Source organism: Cetorhinus maximus, chromosome 3 (genome assembly GCF_964194155.1).
Source record: "Cetorhinus maximus chromosome 3, sCetMax3.hap1.1, whole genome shotgun sequence".
NCBI classification, from domain to species: domain Eukaryota; kingdom Metazoa; phylum Chordata; class Chondrichthyes; order Lamniformes; family Cetorhinidae; genus Cetorhinus; species Cetorhinus maximus.
The window spans coordinates 178,578,592-178,593,176 of NC_135881.1; the positions used below are offsets into that span (position 1 = coordinate 178,578,592).

Genomic DNA, 14,585 nt, shown 5'->3' on the forward strand with positions numbered 1-14,585 from the left:
TTTGTGCTGCAATCGAATACATGCTTTAAACTGGTAATTAAGCACAGCTGTCCTCAATTGGGGAAGGATTAGGGAATCAGTGCAAGACAATATAAACCAGTTCACTTTGGGTGTCTGGGAGAATCTGTGGCTTTACTTTGCTGTCTTGGAAATAAACCTGTTTTAAGGTACAGGCAAGCTTCAGACTCATTCTCCCTCAACATACATTGGAATTAACATGGTAGCAGAGTATGAACATTAAGCTTTGGTGATTGGTTGCTGAATAAGAAGTGTTTTATCGTTATCCTCAGAGAAAAAGAAGCATACTGCTGTTGACAAACTCAATTACAGAAGGGCGGAAAGACATTGCAAAATCTCAGGCTTTGACTATCCACTGATTTGATTTTTTTTCTTTTTAGAGGCAGAACCATATCAGCAATGGAAAATGAAGTTGAGATGTGTACCCCAAAAGAAGCAAGGTATGGCTTTGGGTTTGACGTTTCCAGCAAAAGTAAGTTTAGGAGTAAAGTATTTTCATAAGTGGACGTGGATGACTTGGATGCTGAAGAGGGATTGACCCTTCTATTACAGTCTTGAGATATTTTTTACAAGAAAAGGACGGTTAGTTGGAAGCACACGAAGCATGGTCAACCTTTGATAGATTTAAGAAAACAGATCATCAGTCCATGGAGAAATATATTATGGGCTTTGATAAGTGATATTAGCGACTTAAAAGTTTTAACCTTGACATCCTGGAGTCTGTACTGGCATTTAAGTTACTCAATTGTGGACTCACTTCTCATGTCAATAGACTTCTGGTTTTGACAGGGATTCAGTTCCATGGGAAAAACACTCTCCAAGACCAAATAGCTACTGCCCTAAAAAAACTTTTTGGGAAAACAATCATCTCCAGCTACTTTCCTAGCAAATACAGGCAACTCTGGTAGTAAAGTGAAGGATGGAGGATTCCATGGTAGCCAAATTTCGAGATTGCCAAATATTAAATGCAGATTCCAGTACAAAGATGGGGTCGCTGATCGGCTGTCTGAAGATGGTCAGACTTGTAGCTAATTTGAGAGTTGAGACAAAAAGTGGATCTGGGATGGTGACCGTAGGCTCTTGAACCTGAGAAATGCATGGGGAATGGTTAGTCGGTGTTATCAGTGTGATTCTAAGTATCATTACGCAATGAATTGCCCGCAGCGAAAGAATAGAGTTTTTGAAATAACACATGAAACAGATAATTCCAAGGCTGAAAATGATGAGTGACTGCTGTGAATCCAGTGAATATTTTGATGGCTGATTCATTCAACTGCGCAGTTTTAGATGCACTTCCACAGTGTGTGGGATGGATTGGCTCAACTGCTACCCGGAATCTCTTGAATGAGGCAGATTGGCAGAAGGTTAAGGAGTACGGAAGCTCCACCTGCTTTGGGTTTGAGGATGAGAACACCCTGATGTCTTCCAAAAGAATAGTCCTCCCTTACAAGATAGGTGGGATCAGTCTCTTCATCAGTACTGATGTGGTCTCTAGCGAGATACCTCTATTGTTGAACAGATCTTTGATTGGGGGGAGAAAAAGCACAGATGAAGCTAGACATGGAGAATGACAGGGCGATTGTGTTCTGGAAAACTGTGGATCTACATTTTACTCTGTCAGGCCACTACTGCCTGCCATTAAGGAAGCCAGATATTTCTCGTCAAAGAGTTCAAGGAATCTTGTTAACTTCTGGGGATAAAAGTTTGGTGGACAAGATGATTTGCACAGACAATTTACACATCCAGCATCACAAAAATTGAAAGCTCTGCTGCAGCAGGCTGGAGTGGTTAATAAAGAATACAACAACCTTATTGAGCAAGTCACGACTCAATGTGACAATTGTGTTAAATAACAAAGGATGCCACCACGTCCTGTCCTGAGTCTGCCACTGGCCAGGAATAATAGCGGGGAATTTGCGAATGATGAATTTTGGGACGTGTGAAAATTTGAATATTATAGTCATGCATAATACTGCAGTTGAGAGCCTGTTCAGCAACGGTTTACGTGAGGGGAATCATGCAGTGAGACAACATGTTGCACAAGATACTGGCCGAACAACCGGATTGCAAGCTGCAAACGACACTGGCATAGGCAATGCATGCAAAGAATTCTTTAAAAATGGTTGTGGGGTATAGCCCATACTGGCTGGTGTATGAAAGAAATCCGAAGTTGCCTTCAGTGCTATCAGATGCTCCCCCTGCTCTTGAAGGAACTACCATTAGCTCTGTTTTTTCTGCCCACTTGAATGCTTTGCTTTGTATGAAGCTGGAAAGCTTTCATCAAGGCGGAGGTTTCAGAAAGAATTAGGAGAGCACTGCGACACCGCATAGAACCGTCTGAGGTAGAATTTAGTTCAGTGATCTGGTTTATTATAAAAGATAGGGTCAAAGGGAATGGAAAAGCCCAGGGAAAGTTACAGGATGTGAAGGGAAAACTTTGATTATTCAACATGGGAATTAAACGATAAAAACCCATTCTTCACGGGTTATCGAAATGAATTATGAATTTGCGAATACTGACAAAGCACCATATGCATCACATACTCATATTTTATGGGGTAGAGCTAGAGGGACAAGATATAATGGAGCAGGAGTTAGATATCAGTAGAAAATCTGATTATGATAAACAGGAAGGGGCTATTTTGTCCAGAGGTCAGCTGCCCAAATTGGGTTCCTGGGTATCGTATCGTCCAGAAGAACTGGATAACTGGAGGGATGCAACAATAGTGGGACAGGCAAGAAAATCTACTGGAAAATATAAGAATTGGCTGAATGTGCAGGATGATGGACAAGCAGTGAAGGCCATGGACTGAGAAAATGGAGTATGAGAATGGAAAATAAGGAAGCGTAGCCCAAGTTGCAGTCATGAATCGGGTGATGAATCCCAGTGAGGAAGCATTCACGTGCAATGGATAAGGCCTCCGACAGGGTAAGCATGGGATCTGAGTCTGGCAAGTAGGGGTCACAGCCTAGCTAGCCGACAGAGTAGAATGGAGAATGCTGAACCATTGAGACCAAACAGCAGAAGCAGGCATTCCCATGACTGAGAGGTTTTTGTAATGGCTGACAAGTTAGGGGGTAAAGCTATATGGGAGGCTAAACAGAGGCAGTCGGACAGTTGGATGGAGTTTGTGTATTCAGAAGTCCCAAATAGGGGTCAGCCAGCATTATCACGTAGGTGGGTCTGCACGGAAAAGCTTCTACCACATGGCACTTACAAGGCCAAGGCTAGGTTTGTGGCCTGGGGCTTTGAAGAATGCTTAGCAGATAAAGAAATCAGGGTGGACTCTTCCCACAGCAAGGAAGGTAATTTTGAAAATTATTTTGGCCCTTTTGTGGACGTTTTTGTGGGAGTGTAAGTCACTAGATATAAAAGCTACATTTCTGCAAGGAGATAACCTCCAGAGGGAAGTGCTTCTCAAATCTCCTAAGGAGGCGCCAGAGGTGGAGGGAAACCTTTGGAAGTTGAATAAGTTCATATATGGTTTAAACAACACCTTTGGAGTGTGGTACTTTTCAGTTTGATTGGTGTTGTTTAAGTTGGGTTGTTTCCAACTGAAGGCAGATCCTGGCCTATTTAACTGGTACCATAGTGGGAAATTGGCAGACATCATCTTGAAGCATGTTGACGACTTCCAATGGGGTGGCAATAGCGAGTTTCAAAACAGTCATTGGCAGGATTAGGACAGAATTTAAGGTTGGGAGTCAAGCTAATGGGGTCTTTAAATATATTGGATTAGAAATAAATCAGTCTAGGTCTGAGGGTACTTTGCACCAGCAATCATATTTAGAAAGTGTCAGCCCTATTGCTGTCAGTCAGGATAGGTCTTCAAAAAATGCTGATGCTTCCAAGGATGAGACTGAGGAGCTGCAAAGTCTGGGTGGGCAATTAAACTGGCTGAGCACTCATCTGAGGCTGGATGCAAGTTTTGATGTTCTTGAACTGAGTACTATAAAGAAACATCCCAAAGTCCAGGATATCTTATGGGCGAACAAAACATCGAAAAAGTTAATGGAAAAGTGTGTACTTAAGTTTCCATCTTTGAGTGACCCTAAAAATATAAAATTGATTGTGTTCCGTGCCACCTCTCTCACAAACCTTGTTGATGGATTTAAGTGCAGCGGGTTATATAATACTACTTGTGGGTGAAAATGGGAAATGTCCCTTTGCTTGGGAAGCCAAGAAAATAAGGCGAGTAATAAAAAGCACCCTGGCTGAAGAGACTCTCTCATTAGTAGAAGTGGTTCACATAGCATTCTTTTCATCTAAAATGTTAGGGGAAATGATGAAGGAAATGTCCCAATAGAGTGTTATATTGACAATCAATCGCTTTGGGATAACATACAAAGTGTGCATGCAAAAAGGTTACAAATTCATATTGCAAGTCTAAAATAAATGGGGGAAAAAGGAAATCTCTAAGCTCCAGAGGGTTGATACAAGCCATCAGTTATTAGATTGTTTCACCAAAAGGAATGCTTGCAGTGAAAAATTGTTGGGGGTATTAGAAAGATGACTCAGGATGTGAGTTTTTTTTTAAAATGGGTGATTTATTTTTGTGTCTTCAGTTTTTTTTATTTTTTTCTTAAAATGAAATGCACATGTTTTTTTTTGCTCTTTTTAAAAATAAGGGAATCTGTTGATGTTGAAATGGTGCTGCAATAAAAAACATGCTTTAAGTTGGTAATTAAGCGCAGCTATCCTCAACCAGGGGATGATTAGGGAATTATTGCAAGAGTATGTAAACCTGTTCACTCGGTGTCTGAGAGGAACTGGCAGAGTTGTGACTTCATTTTGCTGTCTTGGAAATAAGCTCGTTTTAAGGTACGGGCTAGTTTCAGACTCATTTTTCCTCAATGTAGTTATACACATGGGACCCTTACCAGGGGCTGGGGCGACTCCAAGAGCAGTGACGACCACCCCAAGTTCTCAAATGACTCTACTACCCTAGGTTAGTTACCATAGTTATGTTATTGGGCTAGTGATCCAAAGGCCTGAACTAAATGCAGGTGAATGTAAATTCAAATCCTAAAGGTAGTTTCTGAATTTAAATTCAGATCCAAAATAATCTGGAAATTTAAAAACCGAGATCAATAAGTGACCAAGAAGCTGTTGGGTTATCATCAAAAACACAACCCTTAATGACCTGGCCTGCATGTGACACTTGCCTTACTTGTAAAGTCGCAAACAAGCCCATCACCACCTTCTCAGGGTGACTAGGATTTGGCAATAGCTATTGGCATTGTCAGCATTGCCCACATCACAAAATTAATTTTAATAAGATTCAGCCAGCCTGGAAGCCTGGTAAGATGATTGAGTCAAGGCCAGCAGCGTACAAGTGCTGGTGGCAGCCAAAAATGCTGGCTTTTGAATTGGCAGAAAATGAACTGACTCATCCAGGATTTGACGTTTGACTGTTAGTCAAAAATCGTAACATCCACTGTGAAGTTAACGGCATAGAGTTGGGTGGTGTTGGTCTACACATGGAAGCTGGCTCTGTGTTTGTGTGCAATGTCCACAATCTGTAGTACAAGGTGATAAATAACAGTCTATGGAATCATTCTGCAAAGCAACTTGAGCAGACTAACCCCACAGAAATGGACTGTGGCGCAGATCAATAAATTCAATGGGTTTGTAAAGGGGCAGAGTAGCAGAGAATGAAAACCGGGACTGAGTCACAGTCACGCAGGGTGACACTGACTAGGACATTCTGTACTGTTTGGTTTGGAAACTGGATTAAAGTGACTCAAATGGGAGTGGTGAGAGACGTCAGCATGCGGTCAGGCAACATGTTCCATTACCTTGAAGAGAAAGGGTATACTGGGGTGAGGATGGTAATTGGAGAATATAAAAGGATTAAGGAAGTTATTTTTAAGGAGATGACATGCAGTGCCAGAGAATAGGGAGAGTTTGACACTGAAGATGGACTGAGGGAACAAATTGTCTGCTTATTGGAGAAAGTAAGTTTTATCAGGGCTCAGACAGGAAACACTAGTCTGTATGTTACTTTGTTTTTGTTCTCAATATCCTTGTTTGTAAAACCCAGGATCCCAGGGTCTGTTTTTAAATTAAAAAGCTTCATCAAGAATGCTCTTGCTTGTAAGATTTGTGGATCTCAACCTGTCTCCTTGCTTAGGTTTGCTCTCTCTGTCCTTCCTCCCAAAATTCATCACCTTACGTTCCTCCACTAAATTTTACCTAAAACAATTTCAGTCTACTAACCTCCTGAAGTCATTAAGAGTCGTCTTCACAGTTAATCACAATCCTTACCTTTCTGTTGTCTGCAATATTTGATGTAGTGCTAGCTATAACTAAGTTTCAATCATTTGTGTGCTAAAAGCAAGAACAGTCCCAACAGTGAGCCCTGGAGGACACCGCCATTCACATCCCTCCGGCCAAAAACACCCATTATTCACTACTTTTGTTTTGTCCTCCAACTAACTTCCTAACCGTGCTTCCTAAAAGGCACCTTATAAAATATCTTTTGAAGATCCAAATGCACAACATCCACAGTATTTCCTATACCAAAACCCTCCATTATTTATTAGGATATGCAGATATTGTTAGATCTAGTATAGGAGGAGGCTTGTGTGGAGCATAAACACTGAGACAGGTCAAATAGCCTGAAGGGCCTGTTTGTGTTATAAATTCCATTTAATTCTAATATTCTCAAAGATTGATTAAATATGTCAGACTTCAATTGTTGGTTCTCCTTAAGTAACCAATGCCATTGTTGGTAATAATTTTGTCCAGCCTTATGGGCTTTAGAAGTTTCCCCACTGCTGATACTAGAATAACTGGTCTACCCAATCTCCATTTTTGAACAAAGGTGCTACATTGGTAGCCATCCAGTCACCTTACTTAACTTTCCATATCTACGAATGCTTGAAAGATTGTGGTCAGAGCCCCCTGCTATTTGCTCTCTGACTTTGTTCAATTATTGATTATTCCAGATTATTGCCCTCAGGGTCTGGTATCTTTTCCACTTTGAGCTGTGCTGACTTTTTTTTCAGTATTATTTCCTTTACCTATGGTCATTTCTCGTATAAAGGACAAACTACGATCAAACTAGGAATGTGATTAGTGCTTCCACAAACATCCTCAAATCTCCCCAACAGGTATGGATAGAAACCATTATGCAACCAACTCTGAAAAGCAGAAGAAATACGGAGACATAGGAACAGGAATCAGTCATTCACCCCGTCAAGCCTGTTCCATCATTCAATGCAATCGTGGTTGATCTATACTCTGACTCTATTTATTTGCCTTGGCAAGCAAAAATCTATCAATCTCAGATCTTAAATTATTAATTAAGCTAGCTTTACTGTCATTTGTGGAAGAGTTCCACACTTTTAGCATTCTTGTGTGAAATGTTTCCTAACTTCTTCCCTGAATGGACTCACTCTGATCTTTGTGTTATGTCTCTTGGCCTAGATCCCTCCACCAGTGGAAAAAGTTTCTATCTAATCTATTACTTCCTTTTAAAATCTCAATAAGATCACCCTTTTACCTTCTATATTTAAAGGGACATGAGCCTCGTTTATATAATATCTCTTCATAATTTAATCCATAGTTACCTAGTAACATTTCTGTACTGCAATCCTTCCAAGGTCTATATGTCTGTACTAAGGTGCAGTGCCCAAAACTGTATACAGTACTTTGGATGCGGTTTAACCAGGGTCTTGTATAGCTTTAGCACAGCTTTCTCCCCTTTATATTCTCGCCCTCCAGATATAAAAGTTGACAGTCAATAAGTTTTTTTCAATTTGTTTTTACCTGACCACTACATCTTATTGATCCTTGTACCTCTTCGGACATCGACAGTCCCTATTTTCCCACCATTTAAAAGAACTCTGATCTCTCTACTTGGCCCAAAAATGGATGATCTCATATCTACATCACATCTGAAATCCATCTGCCATATTTTTGCCCACCTATTTATTCTATCATTATCTCTGTCATTTTACATTCCCATCTACAAAACTTATTGTACCATCTACCTGCTTTGTGTCATCAATAAAACTGGATTTATGGTTTTCCATTGTGTTCGTTAAAGTCATTCATAAAATGTAGTGAATAGCTGAGACCCCAGCACAGGCCCCTGTACACTAACGTCACTTCCTTTCAATTCAATTACGTACTTTTTAACATTCTTTCACAGGATGTAGGTGTCACTGGCAATGTCAGCATTTGCTGCCCATCCCTAATTGTCCTTGAAATGATGGCAGTAACCAACTGCCATAGTAAACACCTCCAACTGCATAGCAATTTCAGAGGGCAGAGTCAACCACACTGCGCTGTGGGTTTGGAGTCACATTTAGGCCACCAGACCAGGTGAGGATGGAAGATTTCCTTCTCTCAAGGGCATTAGTGAACCTGATGGTTTTTTTATTACAATTGATGATAGCTTCATGGTTACCATTGCTGAGATTAGCTTTCAATTTCAGAATTATTGATTTAATTGAATTTAAATTCCACCAGCTGCTGTGGTAGGATTTGAACTTATGTCTCCAGAGCATTAGCCTGGGCCTCTGGACTACTAGTCCAGTGACAATACCATTACACCACCATCTCTTCTATCATCCCTCCCCTCTGTCTTCTCACCATCTAACCAGTTCTTATATGGAACCCTTCCGATTGCCCATGACTGGAAGCCCACATAAACTTCTCTTGTCTATTATAGTTACATTCTCAAAAAAATTCAATTAGGTTTGTTAGACAGGACCTACCACTTACAAATCCATTTTGGCTCTCTCTAATTATACTCAAATTTCTTTTAAGTGCTCAGTCGCTTTGTCCTTTAATAATTAATTCCAATAACTCCTCTACAACAGATGTTAGGAGTAATCTTTGATCCAGAAGCAGTACAATAAGAAAAACTTCTAATTTATTTCACAGGCCAGTGGAATCTGTAATTGGTTTTAAGAATGTTTGTTTGAAAATGACTTAAGTGTTTGCATCAAATTATAAAGTGATAAATTGTAATTTTCTTGGATAATGTGTGGCCTGGTGACCCTTGACCTGAAGCAGTAACAAAAGGAAATTTAAAAAAGAAACCATGTGGCTTGCAGGCACAAATGAAAGTTACAAGCGGAGGAACTGGAGGGTGAAGGAACTCAGTCCACAGATGCACACAGAAAGAGGCAGAGACAAAGAGGAAAACAGAAAATTCCTGTGAGGAGAAGAAGCAAATCATTCTCAGGAAGAGGTCAGATTTTCTGTTTAGCAGAAAAGGAGGCAGGAACTCTTGGAAGTATAGTGCGAGCTGGTTAAAAATGTCTAATACCTGGGAAGTTGTGAGAATAGCTCTGAGACTATAAAGAGCTGGGTGTTTTCCCAGAAGTGGCTAAACCATGAATTGGGTGTTATTGGTGGATCGGTTGAAGGGGAATGCTTAAAAAGCTATACCATCAGGAATGTTGTGACCTGAGGGAGAGAGGGTTCGTAGAACAGTGCCTTGCCATTGATAATCGTACCTGCAAAACTTGAAAGTGACAGCTGTTGTCAGATAGGACAACTGACTTACCCTGCGTGAATAAAAAACGGCAAATTGTTGAACTCTGTAGCTAAGTAGTGCCACATTTGTGTGGGGAGTTAAGCAAATGCTTGCAGTTGTGCAAGACGCATCTTTGTTGTACCAAATATTTAAAGTAAAACTTACCTTTTTATTTGAAATATCATTTGCCTGTTAATTCATGTGTAAAAAGTAGAATCTTGTTGGTAATTTCTTCATTTGGGGGTCATTCAGTAAATTGGGTTATTTTGGTTTACCGTTTTCCCCATGAGGATTGTAACAGTGTATAATTTCCTGATTTTTCTCTCGCTCGCCATACTTTACAGCTAAAGCATCTACAATTTCCTCAGCTACTTCCTTTAAAATCCTGCAGTGAAAGCCATCAGGACCTGGGGATTTGTCAGTCTTTCGAATCTGTTTTGTTTTAATGCTTGTTTCCTCGCTTACATTTACTAAAGCGAGTTCCAGTTCTTGATTCATTATTAGTTTTCTGGAATGTTAGGTATATATATTATCCTCTTTGAAGACTGACACAAAGTAATTATTCAGCAAGTCTGTCATTTCCTTATTTTCATTTGCATTATTATCCATAACTGCATTTAAAGAGCCTACATCTTGATATTGCGAGGTACTCACAGCGCCTAACTGCAAAGCATTTCATATTTGTATTTTTTAGGTATCTTTCATGGCCTGTTATTTAAGTGGTTGTCTTTCTTCGTAAGTTGTTTATTTGCACTGAGCAACTATGGCACAATATTTACACAGGAAGTTAATAATTACACCCAGCATCAAGGAAAAAGTCACACCAGACCAGTCATTTTCTAAAATAAACTGAAAACAGCAAGTTACTTAGAAATCTTTACTCAAATCTAACTTAAAGGTGAGCAGTTTGTGAGCGCCTGAACTTTGTGGGTACAACTTCTAGTTCCTTCTCAACTTATGCCAGAGGGAACTAAAGGGCTGTGGACAGAAAACATCCATCAAGTTTGATAATACATATCCAGTAAAATGTTTCCACATTAGAATCAGACATTTAAGTTATCATGGCAGTAAAGATGTCTACAGGCCCAGGATTGCCAGTGTCCCCATTTGTGAAAGAAACCAGGAGGAAATTGCCCAACAAGGTAAAACAAAAAGTTATTGAAGTAATATATAATGCTCTTAAAGAGACATGTGAACACCACACACACATGTTCACAAAAGGGCCACAAGTCTTTTGGAGGAGGCGGCAAACCATTATTTAAAAACAGGAGTTTTTTTCTGGTTATAAATAACGAACTAAAGTATTTTAACCTCAATTGGGCTGACGCATAATGCCAGAGGTATAGTCCCATGGTTTGTGGCTTGATCAGAACCACTCAACTGGAGCACCTCCTTCAACCTAGCATTGCCCAAAATTCTAGAGCAAGCACTTACATCAGAGATATTATTCATTCCACTTCCATTTATGCAAAGGAAAAAACTAAACAGAGCTCGCTTTTCAGCAGGAATTGACTGACAGTAGAGAACTGATAACTTACTATTTATATCCATGCTTCTACATTACTTTCATTTCTAGTTCCTAGTCAATACAAATTTAACACCGTGTACTGCTAGCTCCCAAAATATACGTGCTATACCTTTTGTGACTCTGAATGCTACATGTACTGTGTTACAGCAGCAGGAATAACCCCACCCTTTATTTCGTTATACTCAAGAGCAGTGTTGTCTTAATGGTCAAAATGAAGCATGCCTGTTAAATAACTACACCAGGAAATCCTGTCACAAACCTAACAGTCTCCTCGCGCCAAGTCCAAATAAAATGTGGTACAAATAAGATGCAGCTCCAGCAATCCAGCCGCATCCCCAGTGTTCTACATGGAGCAGTTCGTTCTCTCGGTAACTTACAATTTCATGTCCAGCTAACGAAGGCCGTTTGATTTTACTTGAACCACCACAGAAATTCAAGAAGCTGCCACAGGCATGAGGCTTTCAACTGCAGCAGTTAGAAAAGGAAGTAAGACTTACATCACCGTACTGCTCAAAGGAAGCTGTTCAACTAAATGGAGCACGGGTGTGTTGCATCTAAAGCAGTGGTGAGGGTGGGGGAGGGTGTAAGAGCAAGATTCTTAATTTCAATCCACAGGTGAATCAAGACAAGAATTATTTCTGTGATATCAAAAAAAATGTTGGTGCTTTGCATAAATAAGTAAGCTGATTATTTTTCTCCATGTGTATGTTTGCATGTTTTGTACATTGTGTTCAGTTTGCAGACTTTTGAAATCTATTCTTTCTCACCTTGAAAGAATATCCCATCCTGTTGGATAATATTTCATTTTAATCCAGCACTGTACAAATAGCAAATATAATGAAAGCATTCATAGTTCACCAAGAACTACGTGGTGTAAATAGTGCACTACAAATTAGTCTTGACAATCCTAAACTTGTCCTCGTTTTCCCCATGGTTTAAAGGAATTGGTTTCTGGAATTCACTAGAGGATAATGACTATCAAAAATCATGACTGATACTTCAGCATAGTTTACACCATACTGTCTCTCGTTTTCTTTTGTGATTGTTAAGGAAAGGGGTGGCAATGTCAGCATCAAATACAACAGATGTTCAATTAAAACTTCTCTAAATTTGCCCCAACCAGTGCCTCAAGTCCAGAAGAGGACCCACAATGGTGCCTGAATGACAGTTTATGGAAATGAAACTACGTCTCTAACAGAAGTTGTCAAGGCCAGAAAGATTGGATGCAAACCATGTTCCCTGGCCTGCCAACACCCAGGCATGCGTACATACAAAAATGGCAACGAGGCAAGCTAAGGCCTGACTGGTCTACTGATATAATTAATTAAAGCATGCACTGTTTCTGCTGCTGCAACTGCATTAACCATTTTATTGTTGAAGTAATAATTACCAATAATAACTGTACTAACAACTAACATATGTAGTATAACAGTAAATAACAACATCAGCAACTTAAAGCCGATGCACCCACCATCGGAACTAGTGTTTATACTTTTGTCTGTTCCTCACAACATTCAGAAGTTCTTTGTTCCCCAACAATTCAGAGCACATCTTTGCATTCTTCTGAAAATTCATGCAGATCTTCCATCCTTATCTGGTCTGGCCTACACGTGACTCCAGATTTTCAGTAATGTGGTTGACTCTTAACTGCCCTGTGAAATGGCCTAGCAAGCTACTCTGATCAAGGGCAATTAGGGATGGGCAACAAATGCTGGCCTTGCAGCGGCGCCCACATCCGATGAAAGAATAAAGAAGAAAATAGGCGATCATTGTTGTCATGACATCAGTTTTGTTTATATGAAAATAAATATACTTTACTGTTGCTTTCTGAGGAATTGGTGCCCATTTGAATTTGAAATGCCTGGAAACTTTAAGAGTATGTCACACATTATCAATGTGCCCCTAGGAGCCTAATAAAAGACTAAGTGTTGACAGCAAGCAAAGTCAAGAAAATAATAATGAGACATAAAACCACAGCCCTCTCACATGGACAATGACTGGATGATTCCAATACCAAAAATAAACTTAGACAAGTCGCCTCCTGTTTGTCTCTTGGGCAAGGTGCCTGTAAGGAGGGCAGAGAGCCAACTGGAGCAAAGGATTACATCCTTGTTAATAAGAACAATCATGACACCATTTCAATGAAGGTTGTGCTAATTCTCTGTGCTGCTAATGGAGGATGGAAGGAAGGACAAACATAACATACATCACAACATAAAATAGGAGTTGGCCATAATGGCCCCTCGAGCCTGCTCCTCCATTCAATAAGATCATGACTGGTCTGATGTGACCTCAACGCCACTTTCCTGCCTGCCTCCTGTAACCTTTGACTCTCGTTAGCTAAGAAGCTATCTACCTCAAGAATATTCAATGCCCCTGCCTCACAGCTCTCTGGGGAAGAGTTCCACAGACTCACAACCCTCAGAGAAACCTGCATTTATATAGTACTTTTCATGACCCAAGATATCTCAAAGCATTTCACATCCAATTAATTACTTTTGCTGTCACGGTTATAATGTAGACAAATGCAGCAGTCAATTTGCCTAGAGCAAGGTTGCACAAACAGCAGTGATAAATCTGTTAAATCTGCTTTGTTGGTGTAGATTGAGGGATGAGTGTAGACCAGGGCATCAGAAGAACTCCCATTCTTCAAATGGGGCAATGGAATCTTTTACATCCCACCTTGAACTTCGTCAAATATCTCATATAAAAGAAGCATCTCTGATAATGCAGCACTCCCTCAATGCTGCATTGGTCTCATTCCACTTCTGTGCTCGAAATGCATTCTAGGATTGCATCCAACAAACTGACTCAGGAGCGAGAGTGCTACCTCTAAGTCAAGCAGCCTCTTATACACTGAAAATTCCAGCATTTTGTGTTTTTTTTTGAGGCCTGATACTATGTTCCTCTATACAGGTCAGGCTACAGTTAACAAAAATGGCAGGACAGAGTCAGTACATGAACAGCCTGTTCTGTTTATATGTCTGTGTTTACAGGGAATATGGGAACTTTCAGATGCCAACAGGACAGTAATACATTTGAAAATAAAAATCACCTGGCAACAACTTTGAAGCCCACTTAGAGGCAAGGCACTCAGTTAATTCATCTGGGGAAGGGAGTTTAGAAGTCCTCAGTGATATTCACCTCTGGTATGATCTGCAACCTTCAAACTTGAGTTTTATGTCAGCCTCCAGGCAACATACCTGGTTAACACCCAGCAGCCTAGTGCAGCCAGGGAGCATAAAGAAAGAAAATAAAGCATTTTTAAAAAATGTAGCACCTTTCACAATCTAAGTACATCCTGCAGCACTTTAGAGCCAATGAAATACTTCTTGAAATGCAAGCTTAGGAAAATGCAGCAGCCAATTTATGCGCAACAATGAGATAATGCCTGGATCATCTGATGTTTAGTGATATTGCTTAAGAAATAAATATTGGCCAGGGCATCAGGAGAACTCATTGATTCTTCTTTGAAAGTGTCCTGGGATCTTATATGCCCTTACATAGGTTATGTAGAGGGTAGACAGAGCCATCTCACCCAAAAG

General features: G+C 40.2%; 1 protein-coding gene across 7 annotated transcripts in view; it reads right to left on the reverse strand.

Moving 5' to 3' along the window:
* LOC144679064 (engulfment and cell motility protein 1) overlaps positions 1–14,585 on the reverse strand; it is a 272,728-nt gene that overhangs the window by 244,029 nt on the left and 14,114 nt on the right. Inside the window, exon 1 of one of the 7 annotated variants that reach the window (XM_078539333.1) lies at positions 11,538–11,556. The exons of 5 other annotated variants lie outside the window; for them this stretch is intronic. The gene's annotated coding sequence lies outside the window, so the exon portion shown is untranslated. One more of the 7 variants, XM_078539328.1, reaches the window with a different exon arrangement.